The sequence below is a fragment of the Canis lupus genome, chromosome 6, assembly GCF_003254725.2.
Source record: "Canis lupus dingo isolate Sandy chromosome 6, ASM325472v2, whole genome shotgun sequence".
NCBI lineage: Eukaryota > Metazoa > Chordata > Mammalia > Carnivora > Canidae > Canis > Canis lupus.
In genome coordinates this window covers 2,620,195-2,647,813 of record NC_064248.1, presented here as the reverse complement: position 1 = coordinate 2,647,813, position 27,619 = coordinate 2,620,195, and the positions used below count along the sequence as shown (strand labels likewise).

Genomic DNA, 27,619 nt, shown 5'->3' with positions numbered 1-27,619 from the left:
TGTGCCAGCTAATTGATAGGTGACCTGGGTTTGAATCAGGGGAACAGGGATTCGTGTTGAGTACATGGCTAAGGACTGACTAGAGGAGTTCAGTAAACAGGATAGGGGAGGAAGTTTAAATGGGGTGATGATAATGATGATGGTAATGATCATAACATTTATTGAGCACTTACTGTCTCCAAGACCAAGTTCTAAGCTCCCTAAAATATTGTAGCTTATTTCATCCTCACAAAAGCCCTCAAGATGCAGTTTATTAATAAAATCTATACATATCTTGGGACGCCTGGGTGGCTCAGGCTGTTAAGTGTCTGCCTTCAGCTCAGGTCATAATCCCAAGATCCTGGGATAGAGTGCCACATGGGGCTCCCTGGTCAGCAGGGAGTCTGCTTCTCCCTCTCCCTCTGCTCCCCCCACCTTTGCTTGTGTTCTCTCTTTCCCTCTCTTTCTCTTTCAAAATAAATAAGATCTTCTAAAAATATATATGTATGTTTTGGGGATGCCTCATGGCTCAGTCAGTTGAGCAGCTCTTGGTTTCAGCTCAGGTCATGATCTTAGGGTACTGGGATGAAGCCCCAAGTCAGGCTCTGTTCTCAGCACTGAGTTTGTGGGATTCTCTCTTTCTCTCTCTCTCTTCTCCCCACCATTCATGCACTCTCTCTCTAAAATAAAAATCGTTTTAAAACCTATATATATTTATATGTATATAAATAAACTTTATATATAAGGATAAGGAGATAAATAGTTCACTAACTTATCAAGGTCATGCAGTCAGTGAGTAGTAAAGCTAGACCCAGGGAGCATGGCTCACAGTCTCCACTCGTGCTCATTTATGTCAGCTTGGCTTCATGTAAGCAAACTCATGAAATAGGAAAGTGCAGGGCTTTGTGAGGGGACTTCTGTATCTTGATTTAGCTGACAGGAGGATTTATATACAGCAAGATGTCATGGGAGATAGGGTAGGCAAAATTTTCACTAAATTCCCAAGTACCTAGAACTTGGTCTGGCCATCTGGATCCCGGCAAACACTGACGAACACATATGTGCACAGACAGGACACAAGCAGTGTTGATGAGCATGGCTTTTCCCTCATACTTTTGTTCTTCCATTTTGGAAGTAAGGGATGTTCATGTGTATCCGTAGGCAGTGAAGGCATCGCCAGATTATTATCTAAACACAGGGAATTAATGAGCATAAGGTCTTAGATTTATCAATTCTGCTAAAGATTGAGTACCCAAGTTCATATGAAAGACCACATCAAGATATCCCAAATTAGGAAAGGAGCCAAGTTATAGAAAACTGGAGCAGGCCCGAATTTAAGGGATGGTTTTATTGGTGGTACTTGTTTTGGTAGTCTGTAGTTCCCTCTCGGATACTTAGATCTTTTTTGACTCTTGGCAGCGGTGGAGTATTTTGTGGTTGTTGGATATGTCTGGCCTGACATCCAGATTCCTTTCTCTAGCGTAGATACCCTTAGTATAGTTCATATAACAACGTTCCTGTTTTATCTAAATAAAATGTTTAACATTTAAAAATAACATTATTGGGACGCCTGAGTGGCTCAGCAGTTAAGCGTCTGCCTTTAGCTCAGGGCATGATCCTGGAGTCCCAGGATCGAGTCCCACATCAGACTCCCTATATGGAGCCTGCTTCTCCCTCTGCCTGTGTCTCTGCCTCTCTCTCTCTTTCTGTCTCTGTCTCTCATGAAGAATTAAAGAAAATCCTTTTTAAAAAAACATGATCACTCGTGCTTTTGTATTTCTTCCTTAGAAATCTAACTAATATACTCAATATATTTTAAATGGCTTCTGACAAATGCTTCACACTGGATACCTGGTTCTAATACTAATTCCAATACTTTGGTCTGTGAGCTTGAGTGAAGTACATTAACCTGTAGGATTCTCAGGTCCGTCTAGTCTTCCCTCTTGCCAGATGCCCTCTTGCTTGCCATTGTCAGTTCAAATCCTACCCCTCTCTGAAGGCTCATTTCAAATGCTACTTCCTGAAGCTCTCCTTGATATTAATTACTTCCTCTTCATTTCCGCCAAACTGGCAATAATCCACTGACATTATGTCCTGTCCTCTTGAAGTGTATGCGTCTTGAGATCCACGATTACATCTGGTATCTTCACTTACCTTTGCATTCCAGAATGCTTGCCCACAGTAGGTACTCACATGTTGAAAGGATGAATAAATCCTGAGATCATGGATTGGATTTGTTTCTCTGAAATCACCAATTTAGATCAGTGGTTCTCTTCCAAGGTGTTGGTCCCACTGGGGCATTGTAATCAGTTGTAAGTGTGTTGTAGTAATTGGTTATCAGCAATTGTTAAGGCTTGGAAATTTGCAAACTATTTACTGTTTTTATAAATTAGAATGATTCCCTTCAGTAATATCCTTTAATGATGATAATAATATTATCGCCCTTCAGTGCTAATGCTTCAACACGACTTTCTCCCTTGCACTGTGATTTGTTTCTTGAATTGAAGAGAAAGAGTGGAATTAGAGTCAGGACCCAGGTAATTATATGTAATCCACAGCCTATCTTTTCTGTGCCACAACCCATAATAAGCTAGAAATCATTGTTAATGGTTATAGAACTATGGAATTACTGCAGTGCTTTACTACTCTGCAAGATATGGGAGCGTTGTCAGAATGAACATTATCTGTCAATTTAGGAAAAGAATAACCATTATTTTAAACCAGGGTCAGCAAACATTTTTTGTAAAGGGCTAGATAGTAAATATTTGGGGCTGTGAGGGCCATGCAGTCTTTCAGCAACTCCCCAGCTCTGCTGGTTTCGCACAAAAGCAGCCAGAGGCAATACATAAACTATTGAGCCTTACTGTGTTCCAATAAAACTTTATTTACAAAAGCAGATGTTGGGCAAGATTTGGTCCACAGGTCTGTTCAAAGCTGAAGAACACACAGAGGAGTGTAAATGGTACCAGTTACTTTTTAAACACTGTATTAATCACATTGATTCTACTTCCTTGGTAATGGCTAAAGAGTTCCTGTAAAGCAAGGAAAACTATGGGATGGTGAACTAGTTTACTTATTTGCAAGAATATACAGTATTAGATATTTCAGGGTTAATAGTCTCTAGACTTTCTCAGCATAAGAAATAAGACTAAATTCTGTTCGTGGTTTGAATACAGCCACTGAGGCCAGTTCATTAAAGAAACGTGAGTATGGCATGATAAAGTACTTCATCTGTCAAGAAGTTTGCTTTTGTGGTATTGTATATAGCGCATTATTTTCTGTCTTGGTCGTTTCTCTCAGTGGGATATTCAGGTTCTACCTTCCTGTTTGGCGGTTTTGCTGATAATTACTTGAAAAATTGTCACTTCTCTTTTTAAATTACCTAATGGAGTAATAGCCTTTCTTCTTGACAGTCAAAAGGCCAATGAATACAACCATGTGAAACTCTTAAAACAGGGCCCCAAGTGCACAGCAAGTTAACTTGAAATAATTAGTCCCTGTAGTTGGGACACCCACAATGTATGTCTTAGAATACAAATTCAAAGTGATTCTGTCGCAGTCTCTGTGCTAGAAAACCGTCACAATAGGGTTCTGTGCACGAGGGACATCCCACACCGTCAGATTATTTTGGCAGTGCCTATATTTTGGGCCCCTGCCCACTTCCTAGGCTTTTGTGCTGTCTCACAGCCAAGACCTGCACCGGCCCCTCTAGAGTGCAGGCCCTCTCCAGTGCTCACCATGACAGGAAGAGTGTGCTCCCTGAGCTCTGGGGATAGGACCTCCCATCCCTGGCCAGGACTGTGCCCTGCTCCAGAGGCTCTTCAGCATCACCTGCCAAGTCTCTGTGCAGTCAGACCCGAGTCAAGGAGACCCAAGAAAGGAGCTGGTGCTCCACATATTCATCATGTCACAGTCGTCCCCTTTTCATGCTGACACAGGTTAAGCAGCTGGCATCTCAGTTGGCCCCTTGAGCCCACGAGGAGTGGAACCCTGTCATACCAGCTCGTTACAGAAAACCCAACTAAATATGGCTTTAAAAAAGAGATCCTCATCTCCCATTACAAGCCTATTTGTTGAGGCTCAGTGTTGACACAGAGAACACAGGCGCTTCTAGTCTTTCCACCTGCCATCTTGATATTTGGAAAATGACTTCCTTCATAGATGCAAGATGGCTACAGAAACTCCAAGTGGAATGTCATCTCCTCATGTGGCCCCATGCCACGCAGGAAGAAAGGAGGGAGATAATCATAGGGGCTCTTCCTTATGCTCTCTACTTCCACAGAGAGAATGTTCTCCGAAGCCTTCAGTAGTCTCCTTTTGGAGTTTACTGGTTAGAAGAGCATCACTTGCCCTCTAGCACAGGGGAATGAGATGGCCATGATTGGTTTGGGCCAATCATGGTCTCCCCTGGGGCTGGGCAGGTACCATAATTAGGGTTCTGTTGACAGAGAAGAAAGGGGAATGGCTATCAGATAAGCAGCCAACTGTGTCTGCCGCACCTGACCTAACCCCCCCAGTTGGTGACTAGAGCACCTTTTGCTTTGACCTACAAATTAAAGCCTTGCCAAGAGTCTACTGTCTACGGATAGTTCTCTGGAATTATTGCCAGCAGTCTTTCCTGATCATTAGCAGACATCTGGATTCCCCATCAGTGCTTTTTCTACCTGGCAGGACTTACAGATGCCTACTAGGATCTGAGCTTGCTGAGTCTTTCGGATACTAGGTCTTACCCAACTGGCTGACTCTTTTTGGTCCTTGGCACTTTGATCTAGTCCTTCTGGGGCATAGATAAGCCACCTTGGGACCCTTGATACATTTTAAAAAGTAATTTCATTTTTTGTAGTACAAATCATCCAATGCCTGTTTTTCCATTGTGGCACAAAATACATGACTTGTTATTGCCTTAATAGACTGTTTTAATTAATAGATAAGAATTTGAAAAATCAAATAAGTTTAAGGAGTTCTCCTCTGCCAATCCTAATTTCATGGTATAGTTTAAAATGTTATTTAATTCTGTGATTTAAACTACTGACTCTTGGTTTTTTGATATTACATACGTAAGATGGTAAGAAATTAAGAACTATAAGAATCAATTTCATCTGTGAGAGGCCCAATAGAACTAAGTCTTAAATACTCTGTAGTTTTAGGGCGATTGAGAGTTTGCAAAGCTCTTTCATATCTAATTTTTAAATACTTTCCATAACCATTACCTCCATTGTACAGATGAAGAGATAAGGCCATAAAAACTAAGAAGACTTGGGCAGGTCCTAGTGGTCTGGAGCTGACCCTTCTGAGTTCACTTCTGAGGCCCTTTCCTCTTTCCACCCTAGGAGTTCCATGGCCACGTGCAGTAAGATTTCAGTAGGCCATTTGTGTCTACAGATGTCCAGCCACGCTCCTTGCTCCTTTCAACCTCTGCTACTCTGCCCAAACTTCTGAGATTTCCTTCATCTACTTGGGGCAATTTCCACCAAGAAATAGAAAATGCAAGCAAAGTGGGTATCAGAGGTTCAGCTCTAGGTGACTTTAAAAAATAACAGTGGCTCGAAAAAGAAATTTCTTTCATATGGGAAAGTTTGTAAGTAAGCAGTGCAGAATCCTGTTTGTCTGAGCCCTCTGGGACCCAGTCTTCTTCCAGCTTTATGCTCCATGCAGCCCTCTTCTCATGGCTCAAGATGGACCTTCAGCCAGACATCGACCTTCCAAGCAGCAGGATAGGTGTAAAGGGTATGGGCAAAGGAGAAAGAGGAACTAGGGGCGAGGATCAAGAGTCAGATTCCTAGAAACTGTCAGAATTCTACCACAGGGCCTCTCCTAGCTTCAAGGAAGTTTGGGAAATGTGTTTCTATTTTTGACTACTACATTGGATTAAAATTCTAATACCGTGGAAGAAAAGGATGATGGGTAATAGGGGACTACTATGAGAGCTTGCAGAAAGTGTGGAAAAGCAGCAAAAAAAATGTGGCCTGAATTGCCATTAGGAAACCTTTCCATTAGGAAGCTCTTGTTGGTATCCTTTGTGAAAGATATCTGATGTTTCTGTTTCTCTATTCATTCAACAGGTATTTATTAAATACTTAGTATGTATCAGTCACTGTTGTAGATGCTGAGGACATGAAGTGGGGAGAAATATGGTGGCAGAGGCAGAGGTGTTGCTCTTTGGTCAAGGAAGGATTCTCTTGAGGGTGACAGCTGAGCCCCAGAAGGATGTGGAGGAGTGAGCCATAGGACGATCTGCGGTGAGATATGTTCTAGGCAGACGGAAGAGTAAGTCAAAAGGCCCTGAAGTACAAATACACTCAGTGTGTTCAAGATCTGTGGATCTATGCAAAGAGGCAGATGCTGTGGCTGGAGCAACGAGCCAAGGGAGCATGGTCAGCAGCAAAGTCTTAGAGGTAGTTAAGGGTAGACCCCACAGGGCCTGAGGGACCATAGTAAGGAGGTTGGGATTCATTCTCAGTGGTAGAGGAAGTTGTCAGATGGCTTTGATCAGGGGCATGACACGGTTTTGTTTGGATATCCCAATCGGTAGGCAACCCAGTGTCACAGATCTGTTGGACTAGTCAGTGAAGGTCCTTACTTCTCTGGGGGTGTCTGGCCATGCCTTCCTGCAGTGACCTTGCTCTGTTCTTGCATTAAGACAAGTTATAATCTACCTTGAACCCACACCATAGGGAGACTCTGCTCCAACACAGCCATGCAGAGGACAAGCATCCCCCACCACGTGCTGAGTTTCAAGACCCAGATTTCACACACAACCTACGAGCAGGTGTATAGATCATGCTGGGACTATGTCATATCTGTATTAAAAATCACAGAAAGAATCCAGAAACATTTTTGGGGACCAGGAACATCAAAGCCAAATGCCAAGTTCTGCCAATTACTCTTCTCCAAGACCCCTCAGGTGCTTTGCTCATACCCCCTGATGGTTTCTCTGTGGCTTTCTGATGGCAGTCTGTGGTTTGCCTAAATGTCCCTCTGGCTTGCTAATGTCAGGACAAAGCCCAAGGATGAGGAGAATGTGGTTGCCAGTCAGCAGTCATTGCAGACGTCCTCAGCGTGTGTGGGCTGAAGTTAACCCACAGCCTTGCTGCCTGCCTCCCCAGCTTCGTGTGCACGGACACATAATTCAGGAAAATTCCATTGACACCGTGTACGACTGGAATCAGCGCATTTCCTCCAAAGAGGCAGGGGAGCTACTTCTCAGCAGACTGAGTTGTAGAGTCTCTCTGGCATGCAAAACACAGACCTTTGTATTAGAAGTGAAATATTTAGATAGGGATCATTATGGAGCTCTTTTTACAGCAAGGCAGGCCTGATAAACAGAGGGAGCGAGCAAGGAAGCACAAAGGAGGTAATAATATCTGATTAGCTAAGCAGCTGGATAACTGAAGGAGAATTTGTTAAAAACCTATCAAGACATCAAAGCTAGATGTGAGTTGCTCTGTCAGCCTGGGCCACTTGTGGAGCTGTCTCCGGAATATTACCAGTGTCTAATTGGCTGCTATTTTTTCCCCTAGTGCCACTTCCCGACTCAGGGATCCGGGCTGTGTAACCCAACCCGCTGCTGTCGTCGGGGCTTTTTTCCATCCCTGCCATGGCAAGGGATGCCGGCCTGGGGTCACCTCAGTCACCCCAGTTGTATGTGACCATGTGCCAGCAGGAGCAAGCAACCTCGGGTTTCTGGGGATCACGGGGAAAGAACCCAGAAGCTTGGCCCCCCCTTGAGGCCCTGGGAGGATTAGTTCTGTAGCACCCCAGATTTGGCAAGTGACTCGTTTTCCAGTGCATGGCACACCCAGTCCTTTTGGTGTTCTTTTCCCCTTTAGCACTGGTATCTTTGAGGCACCACACTTTCTCTGCCCACAGCAGAGGAGACAAGGAAAACCATGAAGCTGATGCTTCCTCCGACATGGGCCTTCGCTGAAGCAGGAGCGAGCACTTGCTGTAGTGAGAGTCTCCCATTTGCCTCAGTCTCCTGGTCCTCTGGTGGCCCAAGACAGGTGATCCTCAGGTCTGGCCTGGTCGGTACCTACCTTGTACGTGGCAGTCAAAGTTCCTTTTGGCTGGGACATCTCAGCCTCTGACCTGAGGATGACCGTCCTACTTGCGGAGCCCCTAAAGGTCTGCCTGGGGCACCGGGGGTGCCTGTGATGGTGGAGCCAGAGCTCCTTCCTCCCCCCACCCTGCATATACCTGCACGCGTGCTAGGGCACAGAGGAAGCAGGCTCCTGGTCTCTTTGGGTAAGGGCTTCGAAGCTCTGCTGTCACCATGGTGCTGGCTGCTGTCACCACCCAGAGCCTTTGATCCGTGTCTCTGCTGAATCCAGCCCCTCATGGAGGCTGATTGCTTTGAACCCAGGGCCAGAGCCCCCTCTCTGACTCTGAGTTCCCTTATACAACCAAGGGTACCCAGGTTGGTGGAAGGGGGGGTAGCTTCTTTTTATCTTCCTATATTTTGAAGGATGGATTATTTCAACATTATCCCATAGGATTTTTAAGAACACCCAGGGGAGTGTTTCAGAGCCTAAAAAGCAAAGAATTGCAAACAGGAGACCAGGGTCTGGGCAACTTCCTCTGCAGTTTAGTATGGATAAACCACATGCAGATAGAAAATAGAAAGAAAAGGGAATTTGTCGTAAGGCCGCATGTCTTCTTATTTGGGGTGCAAGGGAAGTGGAGAAATCTGTCATGGATAAAATCCAACTTTAATGACAATCTGAAGCCCTGAAGCACAGACATATTGCAGAGCTAATGTATTATTTTGTTTTTGTTTATTCTGCAGAAATGGGGAAATTTCATTTTTTAGTAGAATTACAAGCTCTCCTTTTATTATTCACAGGCCCTAACATGCATAGCCGCCTGAGCCAGAGAGCTCTCAGCAATTTTAATACCAGCTTCTTTGCGAATCTAAACTGGTTTTCCAGCCCACTCCCCGGTGAGCCTCGGGGGTTGTTGGAGCGTGTTATACATACGGAAAGCTTCCTAGGGCAGCTTGGCAGTCCTGTGTTTTCAGAGGAGACCAGCAGCCTTGCTGTGAGGCTTACCTGAGCTCTGACAGGAAAGGATGATTCCTGGGGATCACCAGTGGGAGGCCGCCGTGGACCTGGAGTAAGGGTCATGGTCAGCTTTGGCAGGGCCTCTCTTGGAGATTTGCTTCCGGGCCATCCCAGTGGCAACCAGTATAACTCTCCTCCAAGTCCTGAGCACTTGCTGGATGTCACTCTCGAGACTGGTGACTCTCCACCTGGTTTACACGACAGGAAGTTTCGAAAGTCTTAACTCCTGGCTCCAGCTCACATTCTGATTTCAGTGATGTGGATGTGGCTAGGAATGCCTAGCTCCATCTAGGTAGTTCTGTGTGCAGCTTGGGTTGACAACTAATGCCCTATACCCTCATCGTCTCCAGCTGCAAGACAGGGTTGATACCCACTGACTGTGTGACCTGGGGCATGTTCGCTGAGCCAGCTTAATTGCCTGCAGGATCATGGAATAACCATGTTGCTGATATCGCCTCCCTCCCAGGGGTTATGGTGAGGATTCAATCCATATATATCCCCCAGGGGGCTGCTATAGTCCGGGCACTGTCAGAAGAACTGGGCTTCGGGGAGGTTGGGGAGACAAAAAATCCAGAGTCCCCACCTTTGTGGAGATACCGGGAACACAGAGACACTTACCAAGGTCTACAGTAATGTCAGTGATCAGTGCTACGAAGACTAATATGGCCCAGGGAGGGATCCAGGCCCCTAGGTCCGCGCAGGTCCCGAGCAAGCAGAGAGATGAGGAAGCAATCGAGTGACTGAGCCCCAATACAACACATCTGTATGACACCCTCGCGTCATGCCTGTGGAAAGCAGAGTGGGGTGAGATAGGAGAAAGCCTTGCCTATGCCCTTGCCTCCTGCCCCACAGCACCTACCCTTTCTGCTGAGGTGAAGAGCTGCCAGTAGGAAGCGTGCCCCATGGGACAAGCCCTGGGCCAAATGCATTTTGTGTATCCTATCATGGTATCCTCACTGGGTGAAGTGGGTATTGGGTTTTCAACTCTATTTTACGTTAGAGGAGCCAGGGCTTTGCCATGTTACAGTTTGCCTGTGCCCCCCCCCCCCCCAGGCTACGGAGCAAGTGAGTGGAGAAGTCTTTCCCCCCAGCCTGCATTATCCTCCCTCCTCTAAGCCACCCCGCATGCCGAAGGCCGACAGTGCATCAAGGACCGGTAGGTCATTCAGTCATCCATCCCCAAGACCCTCTGCTTCTTCTCTTGTTCCACACCTTCTCCACACAGGACCCAGCATGATTGCAGATGCAAAAGAGAGATCAGGCTGCTGCATCCCCCTGTTTGAAAGGTCCAGAGGCTTCCCAGTGACCTTGAATACAATCCAGACTCTGCCCTTGAGGTTCCTGCTCTAGCCTCTGCAACCCCTCCACCAGTCCCTCCCCATCTCTCCCCCACTCCCCACTCCTGTTCCTGGGGCTTGTTCGGCTCCTTCCCTCCTCAGCCATGTCCTCTACCTACAAAGCTTCCCCTGTGACTCATTCTCTCCAGGTGTGGAGACCTGACCCATTCTCATCCTTCTGCAGATGGAGCCTTCTTGGCCCCCTTGGCCATCCCCACCTCAGTTTGGCTGTCCCGATACCGGTCAGGTCTGCAATTTGCTTATTTACTTATCTAATTTTTTTGTTTTTTTGTTTTGTTTTGTTTTTTAAGATTTTTATTTATTTATTTATTTATTCATGGGAGACACAGAGAGAGAGAGAGAGAGGCAGAGACACACAGGCAAAGGGAGAAGCAGGCTCCATGCAGGGAGCCTGACATGGGACTCGATCCCCGGTCTCCAGGATCACACCCTGGACTGAAGGCGATGCTAAACCGCTGGGCCACTGGGGCTTCCCTAATTTTTGTTTTTGAGAGAGAGAGCTTGCATCAAAGGAAGGGTCAGAGAGAGAGAGAATCCCAAGCAGGCTCCATGCTCAGCACAGAGCTCAACACAGGGCTGGATCTCACAACCCTGAGACCATGACCTGAGCCAAAATCAAGAGTCAGACAACTGACTGAGCCACCCAGATGCCCCTGCTTATTTACCCTATTTCTCATTCTCCCCGACAACAGTGTAGGTACCAAGAGTGGACTCTCTCTGTTCTTGTTCACAGCTGGCATTTGAATTCAGCCAGGGCAGCTGGCGCTCTGGCATGCCACCCCTCATTTGACGGGGCAGCTAAGACAGGGGCAGAAGTAAGGGAAATGGCAGGGAAAATACAGGGCCCACCAGAAGAGAAAAAACTCTGCGTGACAGTGCCAAAGGCCCACTGCTGTGGGAAGGTGCCCTCAGATGAGCTCTGCCCTGTGGGTGGGCTTCACTGGCTAGAATTAGGTAGAAGGGGAAAGGTGGGGGGGCATTGCCTTGGAGAGCACATCAGGGAGGGCTCAAGGGGCAGAAGAGGGCCCCAGAGCCCTTGGGGTGTAAATAGGGAGGAGTTTTCTTTGCTGGCACCTAGGAAGGAGGCCAGCAGGAGGAGGGGGCATGGGGTGCGCACACATCTGGGGTAGGGCTCAGACCTTGGGTAGAACTGATTCCACCACCCAGAGCTTTGTAACCTTGGGCAACTTCCTTAACTCCATCTGAAAAATGGAGATGATGATGTCTTCACTTTGGGGAGAGTCAAGGGAGACACCGCTCTCTGTTCACCAGGGCGCCCATAAATGCTGGCGAGGACTGGCCCAGCCACCCAGGCTGGGAAGGCGTACCCGGCCCCGTGGCACAGGCAGGCCCTTCACTCAGGGCTGACGCATGGACTTATTTGGAGACAATGGCTCTCAGATACGGACCTTTGACATATTCCTGACATAAAAAGAACTTAGAATGCTAACCTTCTCAGAAAGCCAGACCCACCTCTGCCAAATAACACCTTCATTGCCTGGGAAAAAGTGGGAACCTTTTCTTGCAGTTCCACGGAGCACTTGCCTGGTGAGCCAGGCTGCAAGTGGGAGACGGACCCCTGAAGCAGGAGACGGGGGCTGGGCAGGGGCTGCCAGCCCTTCCCACGTGCCCAGGCAGCTCTGCTGACACAGCCGTCCCTCTGGATGTTGGCACCGGGTGGGAAGGGCCACATTACTCTCCCAGCCCACAGCAGAATGCTTTCTGTTCATGACATGCGGGGGGGTGGCTTGGGTAGCTGAGCCCGGGGCGGTGGATGGGGCCTCATCAGAAGAGTGGGGAGACCCTAAGATGCACTTGATCCTAGTCAGGCACCACCGCCCAGCCTTTCCCTGAGCCAGGCTGTGGCCGTGGGCCCCAGAGAGCAGAAAAGTCTTACAGGAAGGAAAGGGAAATCCCAAGGACTGCCTGGGAGACAATCCTCATTTCCAAACCCAGCAGGTCACCTGGCAGATAGTACGTGGGCAGTGATTCATTAGGACGCTGTAATCCCCCATGTTAAAGCAGAGTTATCACTGCATCTTGGGGCCAGGAGGGAGAAACGGGACTTCATAAATCACTCCTCTGGCTCTGTTGCCTACATGCCTAAGCCTGTAGCAATTTATCCCAGATGAGGAAATAATAATGTCGCTTTCCACAGCCTTTTCCTGGGGGAAGGTTCCATGACCGAGAGTAGGCAGGTGTTTAAAAGACTCTGGGCTGTACCCTGTTACAAGGCCAGCGTAGGTAAGGTCTTCCCTGCCTTCCGCCTCTGCTCCTGCCAAGCCTTGTCAGTGGAGGGATGCAGCAGTTTTGAGAGCACACGGAGCAAGAACTTCAACTTGGGCTCTCAACTTTTTCAGCTTATTTTGCAGAAAGTAAACTGATGTCACTGGTCTTTCCCTCCCCCTAAAGTGTGATTCTTGAGCCATGCTATGGAAGACAGGGTAGCTGAGGGGTTTTGCTGTTACTACTTGCTAGTTTCTGCTGCTTTTCAGCTGGACATCTGTGGTAATTTTCAGACACATTTCCCCACTTTCCAGGTAGAAGATGATGGTAAGTTCTATGGCACAAGAAGGAGGTTCTTTCTGAGGAACTGGAGGTTCTATACATTCATTAGAATAAAGGCAGCACTGGTAGCAAGGGGAACCTGAAGGGAATAGAGGCATGAATGTAATAGATGTTTGTTTCTCATCCATCAGTCTTGACATGGATATTCCTAGTGCCCCATGAATCTCTGCCATGCAGTGATTCGGGAAACCGGCTTGTTTTGTCTTGTGGCTTTGACATGCCCTAAGCCTCCTACTCTTCTCCATCCACCCAGCCCAGGGGAAGGAGACGAGAAGTGACACATACCTCCTCTGCTTCTGGGTCGTCGCCAGGAGATGGTCATGTGGCCTTAACTAGCTGCAAAGGGCATGGGAGTGGCCAGGAGATAATTTCCTTCATTGGGCAGTTGCTTACCTATGACAACTCTGTGCTATAGAAGGTCATGAGTTTGGCTCCTTCTCTCTAAAAAAAGGAATAAAAATATTTTTTAAGATTTCTTTTTAAAAAGAAACAAAGAAAGGGGCACCTGGGTGGCTCATTCAGTTGAGCGTCTAACACTTGGTTCCAGCTTAGGTCACGATCTTGTGATTGTGGGTTCAAGCCCCCTTTTGGGCTCTATGCTCAGCCTGGAGTCAGCCTCAGATTCTTTCTCCCTCTTTCCCTCCTGATTCGCTCACACTCACTCTTCCTCTGTCTCTCTAAAAATGAATAAAATCTTTTAAAAGAGAGAGAAAGAGAGAGAGAAGGATCGTGAGTTTGGTGGGTACTTAGTGACTATTCGGTGCCACATCTCAGAGTGAGTCTCACCATTTTCCCAGTAGAAACATGGTCATGGCTTAAGTCACATTGTCAGCAGTGGGCTCTGGGCCTGAAACCAAATAATCGGGCTATCATTGTTGGGCTTTGCTTGTTTGTTTTCTGACGGCACTAAGATAGAAACAGAATTGTTGGTCCAGAGGGTAAGAAGGGCAGAAGCCAGCTAAAGCAAGATGGACAGACTGACATTCTGTCCCTACTGAGCTTTTTGATCCTTGCAGTCGACTAGATCTGAAAAATCACTCTTCAGTTTACAAGACAAGGAAGGCCCCTTGGTGTTTGTTGTCTTTTCCTAATTCCAGACCTGCCTCATCCCTTCAGTCACTGGTACTTGGACCTGTAAAGCTAACAGGTTTGCATCAAATTATGATGTGGCTGCCTGTGTCCGAGAGATTCATGGGTACCTGTATTTCAGGAGGCCAGTCGTGCCCTACTGGCTGGGAGGACGGGATAGCTGGGAGGCCTCATGTGGTACTTGGTGTCGTCGCCGAACTGACACAGTGATGAACCCCCCCTCATTTCTCTCTGGGTTTAGTTCCCTCACAGTCTGAGCAGCTGTACTGACGTTTTGAGGGCCCGCCCAATAGCTTTCACATGTAAAGATGGCCTTTTTATATTCAAATTTTAGTAATATGTTATTTAATCATTAGGCAGTTTACTAAGTGTGTATTTGTGGCCATTGTTCTTTGTGAATGCCCAATCACCAAAGGGAAACATGTAGAAACAAATGCATTCTTTCAAGAACTGTAGTTTCCAGGGTGGGGAGCGAGGGACACACCTTGGGGTTGGCAGCATGTGCACTGCGTACGTGCTGGGGGCTGGTCAGTGGGGCAGCACTGGGATGCTCTGACCCCACGCTGAGGCCCAGCCAGGAAAACGCCAAATGACGTGAAATTGCTGACATTCGAGCATTTTTGTCCTTCAAAATAGCAATCCCAGTGGATTTGGACTCACACTAAACTGGGTTTCCAGTGAGGCTTTGTCCCCAAGGCTAGAGGACTCCATTTTTCCCCACCTCTGTCACGGTCATGCCGGGGTTCCTTGCAGTAAGCAGAATCACACATCACAGATGTGGTGGCGTTAAGTCCTGCTATATACGGTGTAAATACAGGCACCGAACAGGATAGCGTGACCCCTGTACCAGGGTGCATGTGGCTGCTAGAGGAAAGGGTCGTTGTCCAAAAGAGCTCCGCAGAGGGCACTTGGCATCTGAGCAGGAGCTCCTGACAGGTGTGTGATGCCCAGATTGACAGGAGGCCAGGACAAGCAGCATCTCAGCCGAGCCTGGAGAAGCAGTTCTATGAACTGGTTACAAGCCTGGGACCCTGGAACTGAGTGCAAAACCTAGATTCCCCCCTCTTTCTTGCTGGCTTCGACTTCTCTGTACACCAGTTTCTTCACCCACAAAATGGGAATAACAATAGTAATATTATAGTTCATGGGCTGGATTAAATGAGTTCATATATGTGCAGGGCTCAGAGGCACTGAGGGCATTTGACAAGCAGTGATGAGTTCAGCCTGATGTGTTGGGAATGGGGGAGAAGTATGTTCCAGAACATAGGACTGAGCCCACAGGACAGAGGTTTGGGGATGGTTCCCCCAGCTGGAAGAAGCCCACAAGTTGGCCCATCACTGGGGTAGATAATGGCTCATTATCTACCTTTCTATGCTTTCCTCTGCCCCTCTTCCTGTCTTAAAATCTCTCTGGTCCTTTTATTTATAGGAAGTGTACAGGTTTTCTCGTTGTGTTTTTTGTTTTGTTTTGTTTTGTTTTGTTTTGTTTGGTTTTGTTTTTACAATACATGGATGGCTGTAGAAGATTTCTCTGCACCCTCAAGGGTACCTACAACACTGTTCTGGTTCAGTTTGCAGTGTCCGGGAGGGTGGTCAGAACACATCTCACAGCTCCTTTGCTGCCGTTCTGCTGTGGTCTTTTTGATGGTGCAGGCTGCACCCTGGGGCTAATTGTGTTCCTGGGAGTTGGAAGCTCTCACCAGAAGGTTAAATCAGCAACAGGAGAGCAACACTCCCAGCAACCTCAGAAAGAATGGGAAATGATGCTCTTGAAGGAACAGGGAGCTACTTGCTTTTGCTGTGTTCCAGGACCATCATCTTGGGGGGAAAAAAAAAGAGTTCCCCTCCCCTCCTTGTCTCTGCCTTCCCACAACACACCTTGTACTAAATACATTTTTCAGACCTGACTTTGTGCAAACACAATGTTGTTCTGCAAGCATTAAAAGGCAATTTAGTACTCAAAGGATTAAAAGCTCATGTTAAATTGAAGACTACACTTGGCATAAACATTAAAAATTGACAGAACACCCTGCACATTAACTGCACCAGGGCTTCATAATTAGCATTTAAAAGTAAAACATCATTTCCTTACTGTTTCCTACTTACTCATTTATAATGCATTTATTATAATACAGATGTGAGCAGGAGGCTTTCTACAGTCATCAGCAAATGAAAAATATACCTGAGCTGAAAAAGAAACCAGGGTTTATTAATCCAGCCTAAAAAAGCCAGACCAGTGGAAAAAGTCCCTCGCTGGGCTGGTTTGAAAGCTTTGCACTTCCCTCTGGAAGATCGACACAAGGACCCCAAAGAAATCACCTTGATGTTTCTTTTCCTTTCACTAGCAAATGCTGGGCAGAAAATCCAACCTGGCTTTTGCTAGGCACAGGCTGGCATCTAAAATCGATCAGCTGGCAGGCCACCCAGGGATGTGGAAAGAGCTCATTGGCTCATTGCTGAGGCTTCTTCAAAACTTTGGGAAGACTGCAATCCAATTTTCCAATTGGAAGTGGGATTCTGCTGACTTAGTGCAGATGGCTGAGTTGGTAAACGAGGACACCTGTTCACTACACCTTTGGGCTCCTGCTTAAATTGAGGCTTTTGTATTTAGTTGTGATCAAATTTGTACATCTGAATGCAATCCAAACCTGATCTTCCTTCCTCTTTCATTCATTCTGAATTTGCTGCTGTGGCTGGTTTTACATGCACTCACCTCTGCCCCCTCTCAGCATGCAGGGTAGTAGTTCCCAAACTTTGGGGCACCCTGTGGTCACTGGGTGAGGGGGTGCTCACTAAGATGTAGACAGTGCCAGAGCAGGTCCAGAGCAAGGCCTGAGAGCCTGCATTTCTAACACAGTCTGGGCTGAGGTGATACCCCTGGATCATCCTTGGAGTACAGAGGTCGGATGGACACTCTCAAATCAGTGTTCAGCAGATGCAGAGGACCCTCAAAGGCTGCCAGGCCCCTGTGGGAAACCCATGGAGATTACAGAAATCGCCAAACATGGTTCTTGCCCTGGATGCATTTACTCCAAAAATGTCTGAGAACTCATTATCTGTCTCTGGCTTCTCCTGCTGGACCTCATTTGCAGTGTGACTGAGGACCTTTCCTTGGTGTCATCTAGAGATCCTGACAGGCATGTTCTGCTAAAGCAGACCTCCCTGGCTGTCCCCAAGTGCCCTCAGATTCCCTGGCTGGGGCAACTATGAAGTTTATTGGGTGAGCCAGTTGACAGGACAGATATAATATCTGGGCTGCAAGGCCAGTCTGGGTGAACACATGACATAAGAGTGTTAAAAGTGGAAGAGAATTCTGAAAATAGATTTCACCCTTGTCTGAACAGTGCCAGGGACTGGCTCAGCCCACGGGATGCCTCAGCCTTGGAGGATTTGGGCAGTGAAGCACATGTCCCTGGGGTGCCACCGGGGTGGGTAGCAGCGCAGGAGAGAGCAGGGCTCCTCCCAGAGCCAGGTTCCCTAGGAACCAATTTGGCACCTGCTCTATGGCAATTTCTTGGAGGCAGAGAGAGAAAAGAGGAGGCTTTAGGACAGATGTGGGAATAGGCTGAGACAAGCAGGCCCCTTATATTTTCTTTTCATCATTTTAATGATTTTTAAAATTCCAGAAATGTATTCATACTCCTACGTGACTTCAAAATGCCTCTCTCTCACGAAAAGCCATGAGCTAAAACACCCAGACAGCAGTCAGGAGCAAGGCCTGCTGTCTGAAGGGTGAGGACAGGGGCTGGATTCTGAGTCAGGTTCTCATGGAAGCCTGGCAGGGCCTGGAGGGCGGTGGCGTGTGGTCTGCAGGTTTGTTAATTACCACCGTGTTTTTATGGGGAGATCCTTGGGTGTGTTTGTGGGAACAGAACCCTGATTTTAATTACATCCCTTCTGGTTATTCAGATCCTATACTTCTAAGGATCTTGTTTCCTGCCTCTCATATGCCCTACAGAGATACAAAAGAGTTTAAACATTGAAAATACTTGGACACTGGGTTTACAGAGATACAGGTGCAGGGGACTGGGAGCTGCAAGGGAGCTCCTGTAGTTTGTAGGTGACAGAACAGAGGCTCAGAAAAATGTAAGTGACTTGCCCAAGGTCATACAACTAGAACTAAAACCCAGGTCTCCTAAATCCCTCTGCTTTGTATGTCTTTCTGACAGGTAGGTGATTTTTTTTTTTCTTTTCAGATTCTCAATAAAGTTATGATTAGAATGAGACCATTCCTTGTGCCTCCTTTGAGCATTGAGGTGGTTGAGGGAAGAGCTCGTAATTGCAGCATTTCCTATGTGATTCTGACTTGGTTTTTTTTTTGGTAGTGGCACGCTGGGGACACGTCATTACTAAACTGGGCAGAAGAGTGACCTCAGCAGATTCAAAGAGACATACAGTGCTGCTCATGCACATTATTGGGGGACATGCCTTCTTGAGGCAAAGCAGGCGGAGGCTTAGGGCATGTAAGGATTGGAAACGTAAAATGAATACAAGTTGAACACTTGTAGAGTGGCTAAAGAGAGTCTTTTTTTTTTTTTTTTTTTACTTTCAGTAAGACACTGGTTCTGTGCTAAGCATTAAGCATTCACCGTAGATGTACCGCGAGTGTGCATCCTCCCCACTCCGTGAATGATTTCCTGCTCTCTGTAGTCTCTTTAGTCTGAGGACCTCCCCTCACAAACACTTATTTAATAATGGCACTTAGCTTTTTAATATTTTATTTGATTTCTTTTTTACGGTATTTTTAATTGAACCCTGTTTTAATTACCTTTTTTTTTTTTTGGTACACCCAAAGCCTGGGTGGGGAAGGAAGGCTTATATGAAATGATTGTTATTACTTCCATTCTTTCTGCTCCGTCTTAATCAAATTATAATTGATTCCGTCCATGTGTAAGTCCTGATTCTCGCGTGCGTGTGTTAGAAAACAGCAAGTGTTGAGTAGGAAATCTGAAAATTCGAATCTAACTGAGAATAAGATTTGTCACCGTCATTACTGAGTGAGGAAAAGAAATTGGGGTAAATTCTTGCTGTCGAATCCTTTGAACCATCAAAGCAGAGTGAAGCCTTCAGACCCATCCACCCAGAGTGATTCTGGGCTACACTGCCCATGGTGGACACAGTGTCATAGGATCAAGAGCTGGAAGGGACCTAGGAGACAATCGGGTCCCTCCCCTGTGTCCGGTCACAGCCCAGGGCAGACACAGCTTATCATGGACATGCTTCACTGTGACCTCCATAAATAAAGCACTTCCTTTATAGCATTTCAGATTTCCAGGGGCAGTTATTGAGTTGCCCTTAGGATAAGAGAATAAACAATCCCATTTCCGTTAACTTCCATTCCCACCTCTACCCTCTTGCAACCCCAATCCAGTTTTTAAAAATTTCACCTATTTGTTTTATGCCCAGCCACTGATTGCAGAGTGATTGCAGCCACCCTGAAGGGGCCTCAGTAGAGAATCACAAAACAAATCTGGCTCACACAGAGATGACTTCTAGCCTCACTGGGTCTCCTTCCTCCCCAGCTGGGTATGCAATGGGCAGCTATTCATCAGGCTGGTAAAATGATTTAGATTTGATGGTCAGAGAAAAAGATTGTCAATCCTGGTAACTGCTTGAAGAAAGAAAAATTATCCCTTAAAAGGATGGCCCTAGCCCTTAGAGATATCTTCCTCTACTTGGGACTTGCTAAAATAGAGTTCCTTATTGAAAAGGCAGTACAAATATTTGAGTTCTGACCATGTACAGTACACAGGGCTGGGCACTGCAGGCCAAGCAAGGCAAATCAAATTGTCTTCTTTTCCTCTTTCATTTCAGCCAAGATACCAACAAATATCACGGGGTGGGATCTACCAAGTTTCCTCCTCTCAGCCTGAGGTGTAGCAAATAGCCACCCCACTATGATTGAAGAGGGAGCTGTATTCAGAGTGGTTAACTACCTTGTCCAAGGTCTGCGGACAAGATTGGTGGGGTAGAGGTGAAATCTGAAAGCCAGTCTCTATCTAACCTGTCCCTTAGTATTTGTCAACCTGGAAAGAAGAATCCAATGGTTTGACACAGAGTTCCATCCTCACCTGTCCTGTGTGAAGCCTGTACTAGGGTGAAAGGAGAGAGTGGAACACCAGGCTGGGGAGAGACAGTCAGCACTACTTATCCCAACGGGCTGAGGACCTGCACAAATGCCAGGACAGTGAGGGTGGAAGGGAGGAAGGTGTGAACCGAGGTGAGGGGGCGGACTGAGACAGGCCATTGGCAATAAAGACAAAATGCCTATGAGTTCACTTCTGGAAACTGATTTCTGAAGTGCTGATGGGATGGTCAGTGCCACTGTCCAACAAATGAGTCGGAAATATGGGTCTGGAATGCAGGAGAGGTATGAAGCTGGAGATTTGGGAGCCATCTGCTTAGAAATTATGGTAGAAATGGGGGCATTGGTAGGACCCTCCTGCTTCCTTCTTTCTAGACATTGAGGGGGACCTTGAGAAAGCCCACTGTTAAAGAGGAAGAGAAGCAAGAGGAGCAACATCACTCGAAGAAACAAGAGGATAATAATCACTCATCATCACGGAAGCCCCGTGAAAAAGGGAGTGGCGGTCAGCAAGCTCTGCAGACGGAGAGACAGAAAGGGCCACTGGGTGGGTTAACAAGGAGAGCCTTGGCCAAGCTAAAATGCTAAAAACCAGCGCCAGGTGTTTCTTTTGGTGGAACAGCTAGAGGGGAAGTGAAGAGGTAGCAGTCACTGGCTTACAGAAAAGAGTGGGACACATGATTTTTGAAAGCAGAAGGATAGAGGAAGTTCCCATACCAGCTAAAACCACCCTCCTGCAGTATTTATAGAACAGGACGGTGCAAAAGCAGAGGGCAGCCCAGCTGGCAGTGCTGGCCCAGCCTCACGGAAGGGCATGATTGAGTCAGCCTAGTCCAGAAACTCAGAGGTGATCATGCTAATCGAGTCCAGGGAAACTGACTACATTATAACACAAATCTTTCTGTTTTACAAAAAGCAATGTCACCACCAACCCCAAGCAAAATGACTTACGTGCCCCAGTTGGTACATCTTCCTCTGAAGGACAATCCCCAAGGGAGCCAAATTATAATCAGAAGGTCACTTGGTGAGCAGGGATTGTAAGAACAAGAGGTGCAGGCAGAGTTGTCCCTTCCATCCTGTGTGAACCCCCACTACTGTGCAGTGACTTCTGTTATTATACTTACAGCACGTAATTCTCCTTTCTGATTATACTATTTCCCAGTACTTGGCATGGGCTCTCTGAGAGCAGATTCTATGTCTTACCTGTGTACGCTGGTGCAGAGTAGTCTGTGTTTATCACATGTTAGACATGACAGAGAGGATGGATGGATGAATGGATGACAGAAGATCATATAGAAAAGTGAATGGATAGAGAAGAGAATAACATGATTCAACTTAGGCTTTTTTACTTCTAATCACATTGGAATCCTGACTCTCCGAGATTACACTAAGGTCACTTGGGTTGAATTGGGGTTGCTCTAGATCTCTTCAGCCATGAATTTACAGGCAGTTTCTTGGGCTACTTACTTAGCCAGTCTCATTATTTATATTTTATTTTTTTTTATTTTTTTTTTTTTTTTTTTTTGTTTTTTTTTTTATTGGTGTTCAATTTACTAACATACAGAATAACACCCAGTGCCCGTCACCCATTCACTCCCACCCCCCGCCCTCCTCCCCTTCCACCACCCCTAGTTCGTTTCCCAGAGTTAGCAGTCTTTATGTTCTGTCTCCCTTTCTGATATTTCCCACACATTTCTTCTCCCTTCCCTTATTTTCCCTTTCACTATTATTTATATTCCCCAAATGAATGAGAACATATAATGTTTGTCCTTCTCCGACTGACTTACTTCACTCAGCATAATACCCTCCAGTTCCATCCACGTTGAAGCAAATGGTGGGTATTTGTCATTTCTAATAGCTGAGTAATATTCCATTGTATACATAAACCACATCTTCTTTATCCATTCATCTTTCATTGGACACCGAGGCTCCTTCCACAGTTTGGCTATCGTGGCCATTGCTGCTAGAAACATCGGGGTGCAGGTGTCCCAGCGTTTCATTGCATTTGTATCTTTGGGGTAAATCCCCAACAGTGCAATTGCTGGGTCGTAGGGCAGGTATATTTTTAACTGTTTGAGGAACCTCCACACAGTTTTCCACAGTGGCTGCACCAGTTCACATTCCCACCAACAGTGTAAGAGGGTTCCCTTTTCTCCACATCCTCTCCAACATTTGTTGTTTCCTGCCTTGTTAATTTTTCCCATTCTCACTGGTGTGAGGTGGTATCTCATTGTGGTTTTGATTTGTATTTCCCTGATGGCAAGTGATGCAGAGCATTTTCTCATGTGCATGTTGGCCATGTCTATGTCTTCTTCTGTGAGATTTCTGTTCATGTCTTTTGCCCATTTCATGATTGGATTGTTTGTTTCTTTGGTGTTGAGTTTAATAAGTTCTTTATAGATCTTGGAAACTAGCCCTTTATCTGATATGTCATTTGCAAATATCTTCTCCCATTCTGTAGGTTGTCTTTGAGTTTTGTTGACTGTATCCTTTGCTGTGCAAAAGCTTCTTATCTTGATGAAGTCCCAATAGTTCATTTTTGCTTTTGTTTCTTTTGCCTTCGTGGATGTATCTTGCAAGAAGTTACTATGGCCGAGTTCAAAAAGGGTGTTGCCTGTGTTCTTCTCTAGGATTTTGATGGAATCTTGTCTCACATTTAGATCTTTCATCCATTTTGAGTTTATCTTTGTGTATGGTGAAAGAGAGTGGTCTAGTTTCATTCTTCTGCATGTGGATGTCCAATTTTCCCAGCACCATTTATTGAAGAGACTGTCTTTCTTCCAATGGATAGTCTTTCCTCCTTTATCGAATATTAGTTGCCCATAAAGTTCAGGGTCCACTTCTGGATTCTCTATTCTGTTCCACTGATCTATGTGTCTGTTTTTGTGCCAGTACCACACTGTCTTGATGACCACAGCTTTGTAGTACAACCTGAAATCTGGCATTGTGATGCCCCCAGATATGGTTTTCTTTTTAAAATTCCCCTGGCTATTCGGGGTCTTTTCTGATTCCACACAAATCTTAAAATAATTTGTTCTAACTCTCTGAAGAAAGTCCATGGTATTTTGATAGGGATTGCATTAAATGTGTATATTGCCCTGGGTAACATTGACATTTTCACAATATTAATTCTGCCAATCCATGAGCATGGAATATTTTTCCATCTCTTTGTGTCTTCCTCAATTTCTTTCAGAAGTGTTCTATAGTTTTGAGGGTATAGATCCTTTACATCTTTGGTGAGGTTTATTCCTAGGTATCTTATGCTTTTGGGTGCAATTGTAAATGGGATTGACTCCTTAATTTCTCTTTCTTCAGTCTCATTGTTAGTGTATAGAAATGCCACTGACTTCTGGGCATTGATTTTGTATCCTGCCACGCTACCGAATTGCTGTATGAGTTCTAGCAATCTTGGGGTGGAGACTTTTGGGTTTTCTATGTAGAGTATCATGTCATCGGCGAAGAGGGAGAGTTTGACTTCTTCTTTGCCAATTTGAATGCCTTTAATGTCTTTTTGTTGTCTGATTGCTGAGGCTAGGACTTCCAGTACTATGTTGAATAGCAGTGGTGAGAGTGGACATCCCTGTCTTGTTCCTGATCTTAGGGAAAGGCTCCCAGTGCTTCCCCATTGAGAATGATATTTGCTGTGGGCTTTTCATAGATGGCTTTTAAGATGTCGAGGAATGTTCCCTCTATCCCTACACTCTGAAGAGTTTTGATCAGGAATGGATGCTGTATTTTGTCAAATGCTTTCTCTGCATCCAATGAGAGGATCATATGGTTCTTGGTTTTTCTCTTGCTGATATGATGAATCACATTGATTGTTTTACGGGTGTTGAACCAGCCTTGTGTCCCAGGGATAAATCCTACTTGGTCATGGTGAATAATTTTCTTAATGTACTGTTGGATCCTATTGGCCAGTATCTTGTTGAGAATTTTTGCATCCATGTTCATCAGGGATATTGGTCTGTAATTCTCCTTTTTGGCGGGGTCTTTGTCTGGCTTTGGAATTAAGGTGATGCTGGCTTCATAGAACGAATTTGGAAGTACTCCATCTCTTTCTATCTTTCCAAACAGCTTTAGGAGAATAGGTATGATTTCTTCTTTAAACGTTTGATAAAATTCTCCTGGGAAGCCATCTGGCCCTGGACTCTTGTGTCTTGGGAGGTTTTTGATGACTGCTTCAATTTCCTCCCTGGTTATTGGCCTGTTCAGGTTTTCTATTTCTTCCTGTTCCAGTTTTGGTAGTTTGTGGCTTTCCAGGAATGCGTCCATTTCTTCTAGATTGCCTAATTTATTGGCGTATAGCTGTTCATAATAGGTTTTTAAAATCGTTTGTATTTCCTTGGTGTTGGTAGTGATCTCTCCTTTCTCATTCATGATTTTATTAATTTGAGTCTTCTCTCTCTTCTTTTTAATAAGGCTGGCTAATGGTTTATCTATCTTATTAATTCTTTCAAAGAACCAACTCCTGGTTCTGTTGATCTGTTCCACAGTTCTTCTGGTCTCGATTTCGTTGAGTTCTGCTCGAATCTTTATTAGCTCCCTTCTTCTCTTGGGTGTAGGATCTATTTGCTGTTTTTTCTCTAGCTCCTTTATGTGTAAGGTTAGCTTTTGTATTTGAGTTCTTTCCAGTTTTTGAATGGATGCTTGTATTGCGATGTATTTCCCCCTTAGGACTGCTTTTGCTGCATCCCAAAGATTTTGAACGGTTGTATCTTCATTCTCATTAGTTTCCATGAATCTTTTTAATTCTTCCTTAATTTCCTGGTTGACCCTTTTATCTTTTAGCAGGATGGTCCTTAACCTCCATGTGTTTGAGGTCCTTCCAAACTTCTTGTTGTGATTTAGTTCTAATTTCAAGGCATTATGGTCCGAGAATATGCAGGGGACAATCCCAATCTTTTGGTATCGGTTCAGACCCGATTTGTGACCCAATATGTGGTCTATTCTGGAGAAAGTTCCATGTGCGCTTGAGAAGAATGTGTATTCAGTTGAGTTTGGATGTAAAGTTCTGTAGATATCTGTGAAATCCATCTGGTCCAGTGTATCATTTAAAGCTCTCGTTTCTTTGGAGATGTTTTGCTTAGAAGACCTATCGAGTATAGAAAGAGCTAGATTGAAGTCACCAAGTATAAGTGTATTATTATCTAAGTATTTCTTCACTTTGGTTAATAATTGATTTATATATTTGGCAGCTCCCACATTTGGAGCATATATATTGAGGATTGTTAAGTCCTCTTGTTGAATAGATCCTTTAAGTATGATATAGTGTCCCTCTTCATCTCTCACTACAGTCTTTGGGGTAAATTTTAGTTTATCTGATATAAGGATGGCTACCCCTGCTTTCTTTTGAGGACCATTCGAATGGTAAATGGTTCTCCAACCTTTTATTTTCAGGCTGTAGGTGTCCTTCTGTCTAAAATGAGTCTCTTGTAGACAGCAAATAGATGGGTCCTGCTTTTTTATCCAGTCTGAAACCCTGCGCCTTTTGATGGGGTCATTAAGCCCGTTCACATTCAGAGTTACTATTGAGAGATATGAGTTTAGTGTCATCATGATATCTATTCAGTCTTTGTTTTTGTGGACTGTTCCACTGAACTTCTTCTTAAAGGGGAATTTTAAGAGGCCCCCTTAAAATTTCTTGCAGAGCTGGTTTGGAGGTCACATATTCTTTTAGTTGCTGCCTGTCTTGGAAGCTCTTTATCTCTCCTTCCATTTTGAATGAGAGCCTTGCTGGATAAAGTATTCTTGGTTGCATGTTCTTTTCATTTAGGACCCTGAATATATCCTGCCAGCCCTTTCTGGCCTGCCAGGTCTCTGTGGAGAGGTCTGCTGTTACCCTAATACTCCTCCCCATAAAAGTCAGGGATTTCTTGTCTCTTGCTGCTTTAAGGATCTTCTCCTTATCTTTGGAATTTGCAAGCTTCACAATTAAATGTCGAGGTGTTGAACGGTTTTTATTGATTTTAGGGGGGGATCTCTCTATTTCCTGGATCTGAATGCCTGTTTCCCTTCCCAGATTAGGAAAGTTTTCAGCTAGAATTTGTTCAAATACATATTCTGGCCCTCTGTCCCTTTCGGCGCCCTCGGGAACCCCAATTAAACGTAGGTTTTTCTTCCTCAGGCTGTCGTTTATTTCCCTTAATCTATCTTCATGGTCTTTTAATTGTTTGTCTCTTTTTTCCTCAGTTTCCCTCTTTGCTGTCAACTTGTCTTCTAGGTCACTCACTCGTTCTTCCACCTCGTTAACCCTCGTCGTTAGGACTTCTAGTTTGGATTGCATCTCATTCAATTGGTTTTTAATTTCTGCCTGATTAGCTCTAAATTCTGCAGTCATGAAGTCTCTTGAGTCCTTTATACTTTTTTCTAGAGCCACCAGTAGCTGTATAATAGTGCTTCTGAATTGGCTTTCTGACATTGAATTGTAATCCAGATTTTGTAACTCTGTGGGAGAGAGGACTGTTTCTGATTCTTTCTTTTGAGGTGAGGTTTTCCTTCTAGTCATTTTGCTCAGTGCAGAGTGGCCAAAAGCAAGTTGTATTGGGAAAAAGAGAAAAAGAGAGGAGAGAAAGAAGGAAAGAAAAGAGAAAGAGAAAAAAAAGGGAAGAAAAAGAAAAAAAAAACGAAAAAAAAAAAAAAAAAAGAAGAAGAAAAAGAGAAAGAAAAAGAAAGGAGAAAAAAAGGGGGTGGGGGAAGGAAACAGATCAAAAAGCAAAACAAAACAAAAACAAAAACAAAAACAAACAAACAAAAAAGAACCACCGGGGAGTATCTTCTGATTCTGTGTTCTTTAAGTCCCTTGGCTTCTCCTGGAAGTTGTCAGTCTAGCTGGTGTTCTGGGGGAGGGGCCTGTTGTGCTGATTTTCAGGTGTTAGCAGTTGGGGGAGCTGCTGTGCCCCTGCCTGGTGCAGGGCTCGGTGGGGGTTGTTTACCCCGTGAGGCCGCAGGAGGAACAGCCCCAGTGGCGGGGCAGCTCTGGAAACCTGGATTCAGCTCCGGCAGGAACTCCGTCTGCAGGGCCTGGAGGCTCCGGGGCGGGGCCGCTGATCTGCTCAGCTCGGGCAGGAGCGTCCTCGCTGTCCTGGGCCCTCCCGGCCTCTGCCTGTCCCGGGGGAGGCCGGATCCTGGGCTGTGTCCCGGCGCCTTGTGCTCCGGGGCCTGCGCTGGTGGATTCGCGCTCCCGGGCCGCGCAACCCCCTCCGCGGAGCTGCCGCCCGAGCCCCTCCGAGCTGCTCCTGGAACCGCGCAGCCCCCTCCGCACGGAGCCTCTTCTTCTGCCCGAGCCCCTCCGAGCTGCTCCCGGGGCCGCGCAGCCCCCTCCGCGGAGCCGCCGCCCGAGCCCCTTCAGCTGCTCCGGGTCCCGCCGGGTCCCGCCGTGCGCGCTGCAGCCCTTAGGGAGCTCGGCGCACTCTCCTGGGCGCGCAGTTGCTCTGTTAGTGTCCCCGGGAGCCCGAGGGCCTCCTCGCCCTCCTGGGTCCTGC

The 27,619-nt window shown here is 45.9% G+C and overlaps 1 protein-coding gene and 1 long non-coding RNA gene across 2 annotated transcripts in view; one reads left to right on the top strand and one right to left on the bottom strand.

Annotated features, from left to right (window-relative positions):
• The window catches only part of AUTS2 (activator of transcription and developmental regulator AUTS2), a 1,134,993-nt gene that overhangs the window by 1,000,077 nt on the left and 107,297 nt on the right, over positions 1 to 27,619 (top strand).
• Positions 2,767 to 13,450, bottom strand: LOC118355110 (uncharacterized). Its single transcript, XR_004816876.2, has 4 exons — positions 13,250 to 13,450; positions 9,657 to 9,823; positions 9,027 to 9,226; positions 2,767 to 7,208 (listed from the first exon to the last, which is right to left on the bottom strand). It is a non-coding gene; the product is annotated as an uncharacterized LOC118355110 (long non-coding RNA).